Source organism: Castanea sativa, chromosome 11, assembly GCF_040712315.1.
Source record: "Castanea sativa cultivar Marrone di Chiusa Pesio chromosome 11, ASM4071231v1".
In the NCBI taxonomy this organism is placed as follows: Eukaryota; Viridiplantae; Streptophyta; class Magnoliopsida; order Fagales; family Fagaceae; genus Castanea; species Castanea sativa.
In genome coordinates this window covers 56,013,249-56,029,442 of record NC_134023.1, presented here as the reverse complement: position 1 = coordinate 56,029,442, position 16,194 = coordinate 56,013,249, and the positions used below count along the sequence as shown (strand labels likewise).

General features: G+C 33.2%; 1 long non-coding RNA gene across 1 annotated transcript; it reads left to right on the top strand.

Moving 5' to 3' along the window:
• The first annotated feature begins 1,964 nt into the window (after positions 1-1,964).
• Positions 1,965-6,348, top strand: LOC142614691 (uncharacterized). The gene is made up of 7 exons (XR_012840500.1): positions 1,965-2,049; positions 2,133-2,220; positions 2,877-2,977; positions 3,642-3,731; positions 3,979-4,027; positions 4,144-4,229; positions 5,977-6,348. It is a non-coding gene; the product is annotated as an uncharacterized LOC142614691 (long non-coding RNA).
• The last annotated feature ends 9,846 nt before the right edge of the window (positions 6,349-16,194 follow it).

The following is a 16,194-nucleotide window of genomic DNA, read 5'->3' as shown; positions in this document are numbered from 1 at the left end:
CAATAGTCACAAATATATGTAAACGGGAGAAGGGGGTAGGGGTGGGAAATCAGTACTTGCTGAGTGTGTTTGATATGTGTTGAAGTGAGGAAGTGCCTTTTTCTATAGGCTTGGAGACAATGAATTTAGGTGAAAGGGTACAATCTTACTTAAAAGAACTTAATCTTAGTTGCAAAACCTTAGATGTTGGCAATTAATCTTTCCGTGAGAGGTGAAGCATAAGTGCATTGGATGAGAGAGAGATTTTATTTGCCGTGAAACACAAGTTCAATAGTGTTTGGACTTTTCAATAGAGTCAAATTCCCCACAGTAAAGCAAACCCCTTTTTGTAAACCTAATTTAGACTTTTCAATTCCTTTCCAATCGGGAAAACAATTTGAAGTGGGTGGTTTCGAAGCCAATCCCTTCATACCCTGTATTTGCTTTGCTTCTAAGTACTTGGGAGCAAAGTTTATCCTGCTCGGTAAGGAAAATCCAACCTTGTTTTTCAAGCATGGATATGTTGACATTCTTAATATGCTTCTGAACACCAGGACACTATGTTTCTTGATATGCTTCATTTTTTTAGTTTATCTCATGGAACCAAAGCCCTCAAATTTAAATGGCTTCAAAAGACTAAGAAATTCGATAGATAAAGAGTCCATGAAAAATCTGTTATGGTTTTATAGAATATTTCTTGTCAAAACAATTACCCATAATGAGCTGAATTGATCCAAGCTCTTGTATGATATTCATAGTTATGAGAATAGTCAGCCTGGACCATCAGTAATAACATTTTTGGCCAAGAGACTTTTTGTTCAACGGCATAGCTTGCTCTCCTTTATTAGGAGAACCAAGTTCAAATCTCCTCTCCCCATTGCACTATCCAATTATCAAAATAATTATAAAAACAATAATAATAATAATTTTTTTTTTACTTAGGTAGGTAATATGTTTCAAAATCATGCAATTCATGATTTACATCATGGCTGAATACTACTGGTTTGATACTTTGAAGCACAATTGTTATTGCTAAGCAAAACAATAGGAGGTCCAGATAGGACTCAAATCTTAACATGACATAGAAGCACTTAGTAAAATCCAGCTTAGACTGGAAAAGGATCCCTCCAATTTCCTCTGATAATCCACATAGAGGATGCTTTCACAGAAATCCAGAATAATTTCTCCGGGTATATTACATGTGCTGCTGTGTTTTGCCAGAGTGCTATTGTGCTTTCTATGTGCTGCTGCACTGAAGTGCTGGTCTGGATGCTTTACAAATGTGCTGTTTAGTCTCCTTATCTTTAGCTTTAAAGGTAGCTAGACGGTTGTGTTGTTAGTGCACTTTTGCTTTGCTACTAGCTTCTCTTTTTTTTTTTTTTTTTCTTTTTTTCTTTTTTTTTTTGTAGTTTGATTTGTAATTTGGTTGCCGTTGTAGGGAGGTTCCCTATGGTGGTACCTTCCCTACTCTGGTTTTGGGGTTTTTCCCTGTGTACTCTGCTTTGTTTCAATGAATATAAGCTGAATTAACAAAAAAATTAATAATAAATTACAATTTACCACTTGTGGTTTGGCAGTGTCAAAATTTAATACACAAAGTTTCATTTGCTACATTTATAGTTCTGTAGTTTGTACTCTTAGGACTAAAAAGAAACTATAAGGGTTCTATTTAAATTAATAGCTTTTATATTTTGTGGACAAATGTACCCTAAATTATCCAAGTTTGACCGTGAATGAGCAATACTAGTAATAATTAGTTACCACTGCCAGCACTTCCATGCTATTAACAAGAATCATGTGAAGTAAATATTGTGATATTAGATTTCTATTTGTTGGAGCTATGCAATTGAGAGAAACAGGACTAACATTGAAAACCTCACCTCCAACTAAAAGATTGATTAGAAAGTTGGTCCACTAATTTGATCTCTTTTACTTTTTGTTTTGAGTTTGTTTCATAACCTGGTCCGGCACACAGGTTTGTTGAAGAGAAACTCCGACTCAAAGAAAACAGCCTAGTCATTGTGATAAAATTTCCCACTAGTTTCCTGCTTGGTCATTATCAGTTTACTAGTAAGCCTTCCTTTGACTCTTTGAAAATATTTTATGATAGGTACTATATAATTGAGCTCATGATATAATGATATTGTCAATAGGATAAGGGTAAGGCTCAGATCCACAAGCTACCAAATTCTGGAGCTTCTTATGTTATAGCTGCATCTCTCTTTCTCTGGGTAGAATAAGGTACATTCTCTTTGAAACCCTTACTTAGTTTTCAATTATTTTACTTGCCTCCATGCCTACGAAGCAGTATTGAGTTTCAAGATTTCTGTTAATAGATCATGATATTATGAGTTTTATGTTCTTGGATCATGCTACTTTAATATTTGTGTTCCTAGTCCTACTGATTTACTGCTAAAAAGTATTGTTTGAGGTGAATCTAGGTTCATATTTCAACTTCAAAAGTCAAAACTCACAGATTCATAACTCATATTATCACTTTTGTTTAATATTTAAGGAAAATAATTATTATATAAATATTTCAAAAAACTTAATATGACTCTAGGCTGACTAGTTTTCCCAGTTGAATGAGATAGAATAAGAGAGTAACATTGGGCTGGATGACCTAACTCTGGAACTGAATTAGGCAGGCTGTGTTTGGCCTTTAGAGTAGCTTCAGGATTGACTTTCTAGGTTGATGTGATCTTCCAATCGAGTGCAGGCTTCAGAAATTCAAAATCAGGTCAATTACACCCAATCAGGTGTAGTAAATGTGTGTTTTATTATCCTCATATAATATTAAAACATATTATACTTAATTTTTTATAAGTAATGTTAAATCATATTATACTTGTTTAAAATTATATTTATTGATTCCTAATAAGCTTCAAAATTTACAGAATTTGTTTCAGGTTTGACAGTTTCTCCCCAGGGTATGTTTGAGCTTTATTGAACTGTCTTTAGGGAGGCTAGGCTTGGGAATACAGTAAAGAATGATGTGGTTAGTACTGTTGTGAAGTTTAATGTTACAATGAGCTCTCCCATAACTATTGTTGCTAATTAACGTGGTTTCAAGTTTCAACGAAACACCAATCTATGATTGATCACATCCCATAACTATTTAGCCAAATAAAGAAACTTATAACTAAACATACTCCTTTGCTCAAAAAAAGAAAAGAAAAAAGAGTAAACATATTCCATTGACAATGCTTCCTCCTCCCCGTTTCTATACTGTCTAACCATTACTTTAATAAAGATTGGATTTGTGGTTGGTGTCTGAACTTGTAGAACTGAAAGCTATTAAAAAGTGTGACGTTCTTTAGTACATCAGGCCTACATTGGGTTCATTGTAATATGAAAAAATTAAAAGCAAAGACATAACCGTTGAGGATTTTTTGTTGTGGATATAGGCTCAAAGTCCAAGATGTGATGACACTACCTGCAGTTACATAGTTCAAACTTTTCAAAATGTTTGGCCTGAACCTATGCTTTGTGGTTGGAAGTAGCCTTCCCTGCCTCTTATAAGTCTTCATTTTTTAGTTGTTGCTGCCAGCAGTGTATAATGATAAAGTGCATGTAACTTTTATGAGTTTTATCAACTCGTGGGTCTCTTATGTTCTTTGGACCTAATGCCCTTTTTTTTTTTTTTTCCTCTTTTTCTCAAGGTCACAGTCCCTTCAATCGAACCAAATCAGTGCTGCGGATCCTTAGGGTGTGGCCAGGAAGGCGTCGTCCTTGGCGGGTGGCAGTGGCAGGTAATTATCTTATGGATATAGTATGTTGTTGTGGCCTTGTTTTAGACCTTGTTAGTTTCTTGCTTTAAGAAGCAGATGTGGTCTATATAGTAACATCAACTTGAAATCTTCCAATTGTGTATATACAATATACCAATATTATCTAAGCATGGTTCCTACCAATATACCAATTTCTTTCGCTCTTTCTATTTCTTCTAATACTATTGCTAGGTTAATGTGACTTATGCTGCTGCTGTTGCTTAATCAGTTAGGCACGCTTTGCAGTGATGCGCTGAAAGTTGCAGCGCTGTAAATAGGTAATATATGTATTTTTGTATAACTACTCTTTGGATTAAATTTAAAAATTTTATTTAATTTCTAATTCCGTACTTACAATAATTACCCTTGTTTTTACCTTGGTAATATATTCAAGTATTCTTTAAACAACCACCTTGTTCTCTGGACTCTTGTACGCAAAAAGGTCCTTCATACAGAGTAGAGTGGACGTTCCACAATATAGTAAGCCTCCATATCGTATCCTTATTTTTTAGCACTATTCTATCAAAATTTGTGCATTACAAGTTTTCTGTTTTACATTTACATATCTTTCAAATCCCAATTTGTGTCATATGTTAATATGATTGTGAAGATTTAACGTGGGGGTAGCCCAAATACCTACATAAATGCCACATTGAATCACAATGTTCTCAATACTCTACCTTCACTGTGCTTTTAATTTATAGTTTCCAACTTTACTGCAGACACTGTAATCTATAATCAATGTGGTTTATTTCTGTCTCATTCTGGATAACAAATGTAGCAATCAACGAACCTAGTTCTTTTGTGTACATGCTTGATTTTTTTTTTTCTCGTTTTGTAATTCAAGAAACTTGATTTGATTGGTTAGTGATCCCAAACAGTCTGTAGCTGTAGTTATAACCACAGAATAAGTGGTCATGTTTTCTATGATAAATTAACATTCATGAAATAGTGCATATCTGTATTAGTTCCTATTGCATTCATATTCTCATTTATTTCTTTAATATATTATGTCATGCCAATTGCCAAAGCTTCATTTTATGCTTTTAGCGTAGGCATTACTCAAATCATATATTAGTAGTTTTTTATTTATTTTTTATTTTTTATGAACTATCCATCAGTTGGTTGGATGATTTTGTTTTTCCTTGTAACATACTAGTTATTAACCTGGTTTTAATTATAATTTGTAAATATTATACTTTTTAATTATAATTTGTAATTATTAGAAGTAGAAATCATTTTTAAAAAGTCTTATATATTATTACACAGAAAAGTTTTTTTTATTAGTATTTTTTGTAGGCCTCTTTTATTTTGAGCCTGAATTTGATTATATATATATATATATATATATATATATATATATATATATATATATATATATATATATATAAAGTTGTAAATATCAAAATGTATCTTGCATTTTGCATGAAATTATTTTTGTGTATTTGATGACCATGGCATTAATGTCTAGTGGTTCTTCCACTCAATAGTATAATTCCTTGCATGCAAATTAATTGAGTTAGATGTTAGTCACAATCAAGATCCATCATCATCTCAATCAAATTAGGTGCCATTTTCATCAAATTTGGTACATTTCTTACTAGATTGGGTAGCATCTTTATCAGTCATACTTCTTCGTCTTCTTCTTCTTCTTCTTCTTTTCCTCTTTCCAAATTTAATTTCAATGGTTTCTAGCCATTAGGATCCATCCACCGTGCCCATCAGGCAAGTTATGGGTAGCTTTTATTTAATTAAATGTAATTTTCATGTTTTGAATTGAATTAATATTTCTTAATGTTGTATGAGAATTTCTTGAGGTTGCTATTTGAAGCATGTACTTTATTTAAAAAAAATCAAACAAAACAATGAGACTCCATATACATGTTTAGACAAAAGGTATTATTATGATTATTATTATTATATAGAAATATCTCTAGTAAATAGTTTTCAAAAAAAAAAAAAAGGTAACATCTAATATAAAACATTATGGATTTTATATTAGAATATATTTCATTGGAAATGTTACTACAATTAAAATCAATTGCTAATAGTGGTGATTGATTTTTTAGAATGGTAATGAGTATTATTTTGTGTGCTTATTACGTCCATTCTTCTGTTAGACAGACTAATATTTATTGTTCTTTGTTAGCCACATAAAATGTTGAATGACCGGTCTAAAAAGTGGAAGTCCTCACAAAAGTCTTTCTTCATGATCGTAAAATGGCAGGGCAAATGGAAAAGTATCCTCCCAAATCCAGTTGGGACCTGAACAGCTGAAGGAGGAGGGGAAAATGTCTATAAACGGAGGAGATGGGCAACAGGATAGTGGGTTTAGAAAAATAGAGAGAAAAAAGTCTAGGCAAAAACAAGAGAAAGAGAGATCAAGAGTTTTCTTTTGTATTTTATCCTTGAATCCTTCTTGTGTACCCCGGGAACATTGTTCCTTTATACATGAAAGCTTGATTCTGTCTATTTCTATCTTTTAATCTACTATATGATCTTCCTATTGTAGATCTTTTCCTCATATTTTAGAAATTAGTTGTATAGATTGAGAACATCTGTCATTGTTCTATTCTTGGGTGTTTTTCACCCCCGCAGTTGGCTTTCCTATATTGTAATATCCTTCTTGCTTTGTTTTGATTTTAGTTTCCTTTGGTAACCATAAAAGTATTAATTTGTTTAGTTCTTAATTTTGAATAGAAAAATAATGATAGATCTAAAACCTCAGGTTTTTCATAATGAATACTCTTTTGCCAATTAATCGATATAAACAAAAGAAAATGAAGAAGTGAGCAAGCTAAAATCTTGAGAGAGAGAGAGAGAGATAGAAAGAGAGAATTTTTAGATTTGTCCAACTATAATGTTGGGTTGAAGAATAATAATTTAAAGAGAGAGATTATCTACATCTTTTCTTTGAAATGATGTTATTTGTGACACCTATAAGAAGTTTGAAGGCCGATGAATTAGGTAGATTGACCCAAGCCAAACAAACCTGAATCCTATTGATTATTAGAAACGGTGTTCCAAATATTATGGTTAAAGCCAAAAAAATCTCCTAAGCTACCCTCCCCCTCAACCCTTAGTTATTGGTTCCATCAGACCAATTTGGTTGAAGAATAAATGACTTAATTGACGAGTGAAATACAATAATAGTAATTAGAGATGTTAAGATAACCATTGCAAAAAGGGTAGTGGAAGCAAAACGAGAAACACTTCATTGCTAAGATAAAGTTATTATTAACACACTACCACAAATGGTTTATAAAACATAAATGTAGAAAACATAAATGGTTTATAAAAATAAATGTAGAAAACAGAAAGTGTTCCATTATATATCGTCCAAGCCTACACAGATTTGTTCAATTGTTCTTCAACTCTAATTCCTTTACATATCTCTCTCTCTCTCTCTCTTTTCTTTTCTTTTTTCTTTTTTTTTTTCTCTTTCTCTTTTGACTCTTCCTACGTTGGCTTTTTGTTTTTTTGTTTTTAAGAGATGTTAAGATAATCGTTGCAAAAAGGGTAATGGAAGCAAAACAAGAAACAGTTCATTGCTAAGATAAAGTTATTATTAACACACTACCACAAATGGTTTATAAAACATAAATGTAGAAAACATAAATAGTTTATAAAAATAAATGTAGAAAACAGAAGTGTTCCATTATATATCATCCAAACCTATTGCAACGAGATTTTCAAAGTAAATTGTTGAAATATATGGAATTTATCGTAACGAAAATTGTGTTGCATAAACCTATAGCTTTTTTTTTAATAAAAAAAATAACCTATTGCAACAAGATTTTCAAAGTAAATTGTTGAAATATATGGAATTTATCACAATGAAAATCGTGTTGCATAAACCTATAGCTTTTTTTTATTAAAAAAAACAACTTATTGCAACGAGATTTTCAAAATAAATAGTTGCAATAAATGGAATTTATTGCAACGAAAATCTAGTGTTGCATAAACCTATTGCTTTTTTTTTTAATAAAAAACATAATCTATTGCAACGAGATTTTCAAAGTAAATCGTTGCAATATATAGAATTTATTGCAATGAAAATCTAGTGTTGCATAAACCTATTACTTTTTTTAATAAAAAAATAAACTCTTGCAACGAGATTTTCAAAGTAAATCGTTGCAATATATAAATCGTTGCAATATTTTCAAAATGAAAATATTTTCCTATAAATATTTTACCTTTGCAAATATTTTACATTGAAACAGACAGAGCGTTAAGAGACTCAAGATATTAGTTTCCTAATAAGTTTCAGAAACAAGCCAACTAACAAAATTGTTAACAAAATGGTGTTAAATTACCACCAAAAAAAAATTCATTTTTAATACAAACCCTTCGTACTTTTAGGCTTCTCCTGGATTTGCCCCAAAAAAGAAAGGAATATTTGCATTTGCATGCAATGTACCCTTCTTCCCTCTTCATCACTCTTCACACTCAATCCCAAAATGTCAATCCTACCCACCACCTCCCCTTCTTTCACTGATGGACCAATCCCACAACAACTGACATTCTACTTATTCATATTGATCCTTCTCACAAGAAGGGCACCATGAGCACCCTGACCATCATCTTCCTGGTGTTCTTGGTCATCCTCATCGTCATTCTAGCAATTCTCATCATCTTCCTCTACATGCTCAAGAAGAAGCTTAATGGGGGAGCTACAGGCCTACCACCACCACCTAGGGTGAAGAGCCGCTAGAAGTACTGGACGTTGCATTCAGCAATGTCGAGAGCGAGGAGTTGGAGGTGGAGGTGGTTGGAGCCGTTAAGGTTGAGGGAGTTCAGGCGGTTGTGTAGTTCTTTTTTTTTCTTCCTAGTTTGCTCGGTATGTAATGTAAGAGGCTTAGTAGTACTACCTATTTGTGTTTGATTATGTAATGGCTGCCCTAAAATATATATATATATATATATATATATATATATATATATATATATATATATGAGAAGTTTTTATAAGCTAGCATTGTTACATATATAAGCTTTTCAATGGTTCTTTCATAGAGGTTTGTCTCAGTTTGATTTGATTAGTGACTGGGTTTCCTCATGCTTGATGATTTGCTTGGGTTTTCTTTTTTGTTCCTTGCTAAAAATGATTTCTTGTTTAATGTTTTGATTTTTTTTTTCTTTCCTTAATTTCTTGTTTTTGTCTACCATAGAAGCTTTAAACATTTGAGCTTGTTGTTAATTAAAACTTGAATTTGCAAATGGGTATTTGCTGGTGGATAATATGTTTTGCGTGTTGTGGTTCGTTTTAAAGATATAAACTGTGGCTTTTGATAGATGAAATTGAGGGGAAATTTTTTGCTTTTCTTGAGTTGTTGACAATCGTACTTAACAAGTTTAGCCCAAATTTTAAGTAGTCTGTTTAGATTTTTATACGTTGAGGCCTCCCCCAAATATTTTGGGCTTTCGGTTCAAAAAAATGTTTGAAAATTTGGTGATACTAGAATGTAACTCCAAATATTCTGGGTTTTTGGTTCAAAAGAATGTTTGAAAATTTGGTGATACTAATGTAACTGAATTTGGTGATACAATAGCTCCATCAAAGAGTGGTCTTTGGTTGTAACTGGAGCTTTTTTCATGGTAGAACTTGTTAGTTGTTATGAGCATTCCATAATGTATTGAAGCAATATCTTGCTATTAATAGGCTAATTTTCAGTATTAGTGAAAGTGAAACACTGAATGTATTCTCTAATTTTGACCCTAAAGTAGTTTCATTGTTCATTTACAAAAAGTTTTACTAAGATTTTGAGTACAAACCAAGAAGGATGTAATAAAATAAAATAAACCTATTGCAACGAGATTTTCAAAGTAAATTGTTGCAATATATGGAATTTATTGCAACGAAAATTTAGTGTTGCATAAACCTTTTTTTTTTTTTTAATAAGATAAAATAACCTATTGCAATAAGATTTTCAAAGTAAATCATTGCAATATATGAAATTTATTGCCACAAAAATCTAGTGTTGCATAAACCTATTGTTTTTTTTTAATAAAAAAATAACCTATTGCAACGAGATTTTCAAAGTAAATTGTTGCAATATATGGAATTTAGCATGAACCTATTGCCTCGGAGTTTATTACAACACCTATTACAACGACATTAGTTGTTATTGCAATGACGTTTTTTCGTTGTATTAAATCTTTTTTCTTGTAGTGTTCTAAAAACCAGCGTCTCTACCCCTAGGATAAAATCATCATACCCAGCCACCATCCCACAAGTAGCTACCATTTCAACTTGTCCACCCTCTGCCACAAGGTACTACTAAAAGAATACTAGGATGTACAAAGCATTTAAACTACAGCCCCACCCCTTACCCCCTACATAAAAATAAGAACATGATTATTCAAGACAATCTTCTTTTCTCAAAACCAGACAAATGGTTTTAAACATATCTTTGAATGAAATGGTTTGAAAGCATTCCTATTAAATACCTTTTAAAGAAGACACCCAAGGCTCATTTATGCAATATATATGCAACATGTGTCTTGAACCCACTATCTATATATTTATTAAAGTTCAAAGATTGAAGCTTACAATTACATGCTAGAAAGTTTAGTTTGACACAGTGACATAAACATTTTTTTCTTTATTGAAAAATAATACAAAAGCAACTACACAGTCCATGCAAACGCATTGGATGATGGGGGCAGATGCAGACTAATTTGACCAAAGCACTACGATAATCTCAAGAAATTGCCAATTTTCCCTAAAATACTAACTAAAGAAACGGCTCCCAACATGAGTATCCAATTACAACATATAACATTATTAACCATCCAACAATAATTATATTGACCAAATTCTCTATAGGTTTTACACCATTAGATAGACATATCAGTAAAAGCAAGAGAGAGAGAGAGAGGAATCCATACCTTCAACATCTGATTGTGTGCTATACTGCCAAGGAAACTGCTGAAAAGTACATTAGGTGATTTAATAGGAGTGTCCACTTCACATGTGTTTGTTGCATCCCTACAAATAGTATAAAGGTAAGCAATACAACTTAGGAATTCAAAATCTAGCATTAACACTTAATCTTTCATGTGTTATTTTATTCCAATGTATCCAAATAGCCGAAAGATTGTTGAAAGAATACAATGAAGTGATTGCACTGGCCATATGCTTTATACACTCTTTCCAGCCAAGTAGCAACACAATTATGACTTGACTTTGACTTAAGTGCCTTCTAATGGTGAGTGGTGATCTGAACCATGCCGCACAAGTTAAGTTATTGGTAATAAATATGTGTTCTAGGCATTCCTCTTCTATAGCACATGAAGGGTAAGAAGCATCAGTGAAGAGATTCCTATTTGCTAACTCCCTAATCACTGGAAGACAATCATTTTGTAGTTCCCAAAGGAAATAAGGAATTTAAATGGAAGTCAAGCTTCCACAGGGCAGCCCACATCTGAGAGCCATATCTCTGAGTTCTACTCTTCCATCTGAGACTTAACTATGGAGAAGCGAGGCTCTCTTGACTATATAAAGACATGATGGATCACGGGGCCAAATCAGTTACTGATTGTATTGTTTTTCAATAGTTACAACATGACTCGAAACTACTTTGAGAATTCAATTTAAGCTTTAGAGAATTAGTTTTAATCACAAAAACTTAAGGGATAAATATGTTTTTATCAATAGGTATAGTTGTTATCTCAACAATGACAAAGTTGTGGCATTGACATCATCATTAATTCAAGTATTCCAAATTAACAAAGAAAGAAACAAGAAAATAAAAACATGTGCTTAAATAATTCCTCAACCTTAACCAATCAAATATGAATAATATGAAGAAATGAACCCCATTCTCAAGGCAAGTTCTGCAGAAGAAAAGGCTTTTAGGGCCAGCTCAATGTCATTTATCTTTCAACAAATTTATGAACAATAAGTAATATTATTTAGCGAATCTATAAAAACAAAAAAAACATCTATGACAATTAACAATATTAAAATTTAAAAACCCAGGGGAAAAGCATAAGTAAATAAGTAATCAAACATAAAGAAATTAAAAATAAATCCTTAACAATGGGCTCGATGAGTAGCATAGGTGAGCTAAGCAAACAGGTTCAATATCATGAAGAAGCATTTCATCGAATAGTTGTGTGCTTTGAGAATTCACTTGCTGTGCAAAACACAAATGAATGTTTAAACCCCTAATTTTAAATATAACCAACACAAGCTTATACTTAAACAATAAATGTGCGGAATAATAAGTACAAGCAAAAACCCAAACAGATAAACAACTCTATATCATAATTAATCATAACACAGCAGCAATTAAAAGGCAAGAGTAAAGGTTAGAGAGATGCAAACACAAAGATAACACCGACACGTGTTATCGAAGGGGAAACCAAAGAACTCAACGAAAAACCTCTCTGCCGCCCTCCAAGCGATAAAATGATCCACTAAAAAAGAAAGTTGGGATACACAAATAGTAATAGACCCTCCAAGCTTAATCTACCCAATGCACCTAAACCCTCCAAGCTTCTTGCTCCAACAAGTTTAAGCCTAACTGAGTCTTCTTTAGCTTCTCGGATCTCACAATAAGCCTATTGCATCAACCAAATGAATTAGTCATCTCCGAACTACTTCCTAAGCACCAAAATACCTCTTCACTGATATAGGTATGGTGAGACAAGGATTTGGCAAATGAGCATTTCAAGGATATGTCAATGGAGAGGGTGAGAGTAGAGGAATTTGGAGAATCAAATGTCTAAGATTGTGGATGAATCAATCTTGGTTTTCTCTAGGGTTTCTCTCTCAAAATTCTCTCTGGAAGCTCTCTACATTTCGTGGATATAAGGGTATTTATAGTAGGGTACGTGAAGTGTGAAAAGTCATTTTTCTGCAAAACAGGGCATTCTAGCGACTCAATCTCACCAGTGGGATGAGTCGCGAGTTAAGTGTCAGGCTAGACTGTCAATTTTTGTCTTATAGTGCTCTAGCTGTCGTGACCCTTCAGCTTCTTACATGCTTCACACGTGTGGCATTTTGGTGAGTTACCAGTCGTAAGTAACCTCTTAAATGCTCACATGCTTGGAATTCTTCACACTCTTCTCACACACAACTCTTACATTATTTCCACTTAAATACAAGGTATCTAATTGCTAAAATACGCAAATTTGACACGGAATAAACCTAACACATGATTGAATAAATTTAACCTTTCATGCTTGACTTGAATTTCAATTTCGAACAATCAGCAAGCATACTGCATGTTTTATCAATAGGGACAGGTAGTGTTTTTGGGGATTTTTAGCATGGGATGGTCGATGGTTTCTTCAAAGTGGTCATGTGTCATGTGCGTAAACAATTTAGCGGGTACGTTATGTGTATTTGCAGGTTTTAGAATTGGTGGCTGTACTTGGACCAATGCAAATAGTCAAGCAAGTTTTTTTTTTTTTTTTTAGTACCGTTGCTTGTGTTCTCTTTTCTGGTACGGCATTATATGAAACAGATCACGAAAGTCAGCTATGTTGCAGATGGTTGTACCTGGCATGATGCACTGATTTTTTTTTTTTTTTTTCAAAAAGAACTTTGCCGTTTCTACTTTTGGCAACAATTGACTTTCAGATTGGGGGAATTGAAGTTCTTCCAACATGTTAAGCAAAATTTTTTAGCTTTAGTTGGGGTTCACATAGCCTTGCATAAAGCATTTTTTTTTTTTTTTTTGAGAAGCTTGCATAAAGCATATTAAAATACACAATACATACTAGTAAGATAAAAATTTCCATATACAATTTGAAGCGATTAAGCACATTAAAACACACAATACACTGGTTCACATAGCTTTGCATAAAGCACATTAAAAAACACAATACATAATAGAATTTGAAGCGATTGAAGAATAAACTTATATAAATGGGCTCATCGAATGGTTTTACTACTTGAATCTTGATGTTGAAAACAAGGCTTGACCAATACCACCTAAATGGGCTTTGAGATACTTTAAAGGCACCATCTACTCCTTTTTTAACAACACCCAATTGGGCCAGGATCAGTTTGGGCCGAATAGCCATGGTCCTCACCGTCAAGGTTCTTAAGCTAAACCCAAACAATCATCTCACCCCTATCCCAGGCTCAATTCCTTTCCTGGGCCTTGTTTATACTATTAACACATGATCCAAAGCTTGATGAAGACCCCCCACAGATGCTTCATCTAACAAACCCTCTATAGTAAATTTGAAAGTAGCAATGAACATTCATCTATGCATGGGTAGAAAAAATGCAATGGGTTCAATCTAAAAAACCAAAAAACAAAAATGCAATGGGTCAAACTAACTGGATCCATTACATAAATATATATGTGTGTGTGTGTGTTAGGAAAAAAAAATGTAAATGTACATATACATATGCATGTCCATGTACGTGTCTATTATTTTTTCATCCAACATCTTTTTAGGCATGTGGGCTAAACCTATAATTCCTTGTCAAACTAGGCCCATTTGGAAGTGAGAAAATATCTCTAGTCTATTTGTATTTGTTGCATTTCATCTAGCCCAACTCAATTTTTGGTAAAACTTACTGTCAAACCATGTGTGATTTTAATATGCCTTGTCCTCTAAACATGACTAATTGTCCTATGCTCTGCTCGCTATTGCTCTACGCCTCTACCCACCTTCTTTTGCTCTACCCACATTCTTTTGATCTTAAGCTCTGATCATAACGATATATAGTTGGGCCTGGAACCTATAACAATAGCTGCAATTCAATATGGTACTCCCATGTATAGGTCGTATAGGAATCTCAAGGCTACCGAGCTAAAAATTAAAAGTATTAACAAAGATCTCTATGGTGATCTTACTTGGAGGGTGGATTTGGCTAGGTCAAGACTTGAATCATGCCAAGCTGAATTGTTGAAGAATAATTCTAATAGGAGAATCTCTAGCTTGGAACAGCTCCTCTCCCTAAGTAAAGCAGAGGAGGCTTTCTTAAAACAGAAATCTAGGAACTAATGGCTGAATTTAGGAGACCAGAACAATGCTTTTTTCCATAATCAAATGAAAGTTAGGCAGGCAAGAAATGCTATTACCTGCTTAGTTGATGATACAGGTAGGAGAGTGGAGGTTGTGTCTGATATTGGTCAACTAGTTGTTGATTTTTGTGGATGTATTACTTCTTTTTTGCAATACTTTTTACTTTTAGCTTTAGTTGAAGTTGGTTTACGATATTTTATTTTGACTTATAAGAAATTCACATCTCAATTATTGTGACAATTTTTTGTGTTAATATATGGAGATAATTACAGTTAACTCATATGTAGTTTGATCAGTTTCAACTAAGTCTACTTGTAGTTTAAAAAATGTCACAAGATAAATTGACTTCGTTAGACATTCACAACCTACCTCACCATTTTTTGTGTAAAAATGACTTTTCAATAACATCTTATGTCTCTCTCCTCCATCTCCTCTTTTGAATCCAAAACTCCAAAAAAAAAAAAAAAAAATTTATTTATACTAAAAATCTCAAGATCAAAATTAAACAAACTCAATAGCTCATCCATTACTATGAAATATGAATAATCCCCTAGCACAAGTTAGTTTTGACATTGTGCTTTTGAGTTTCCATTTTTAAATTTAAATGTATGAACGAAGGGCAAAGATAAAGAAACTTCTGCAGATGATGCTGTGAGACTGAAAAACTTTTGCAAACGTATGAATAAAGGGCAGCAAACAAATGTTTTGGGTGGGTACTGGGTAGTCACGGCCCTCACGGGTGTGGATTTGGGCGTCCTCAGTTGTGATCTTTTAAGGAGAAAAAAACAAACAAACAAATTAGGAATAGAAAACACGAAAGAGATGATTTGAGGGGGGAATGTGCAGATTAGTAGTGTGGATGGCATGAATATAGTAAGTTAGGCATTGTTTGAAACTATAAAGGAAAATAACAACTCAAGTTTTTGAAACTCGAGATTCACATAATAAATCAAGTCTCAAAAACTCGCTTAATGCTCGCTTTGGGCTTGCTGAGGTGGACAAAATGCCACCTGGATCTCGAGTTTCTAAAACTCGTTTTACTTCCGATAAAACTCGAGTTTTATAAACTCGAGTTTTACTATATCTTATTTTTAAATTATGTTTTGATACGCATGGAACTCGAGTCTTAGAGACTCGAGTTTTATGATAGTAACTTGAGTCTTATAGACTCGATTTCCTCTGGGCATGTTTATTTAAAACTCAGCCCGTGGCATTAACTCTCACAGAAACTCACACCCTCAGTAACACACAGAGAAAACCTAAAACAGAGCTCTCAGCCTCACTAACTCTCAGTCACTCACCCTCACTAACTCTCACTCACCCATAACTCTCTCACACCATAACTCTCTCACACCACTCACTCTCACAAAACCACATTGTCCACTCTCACTGTTCTTCCCTCTCAGCAAATTCATATCTAAGGTAAGGGTTTGCATAATTTGATTGTCAT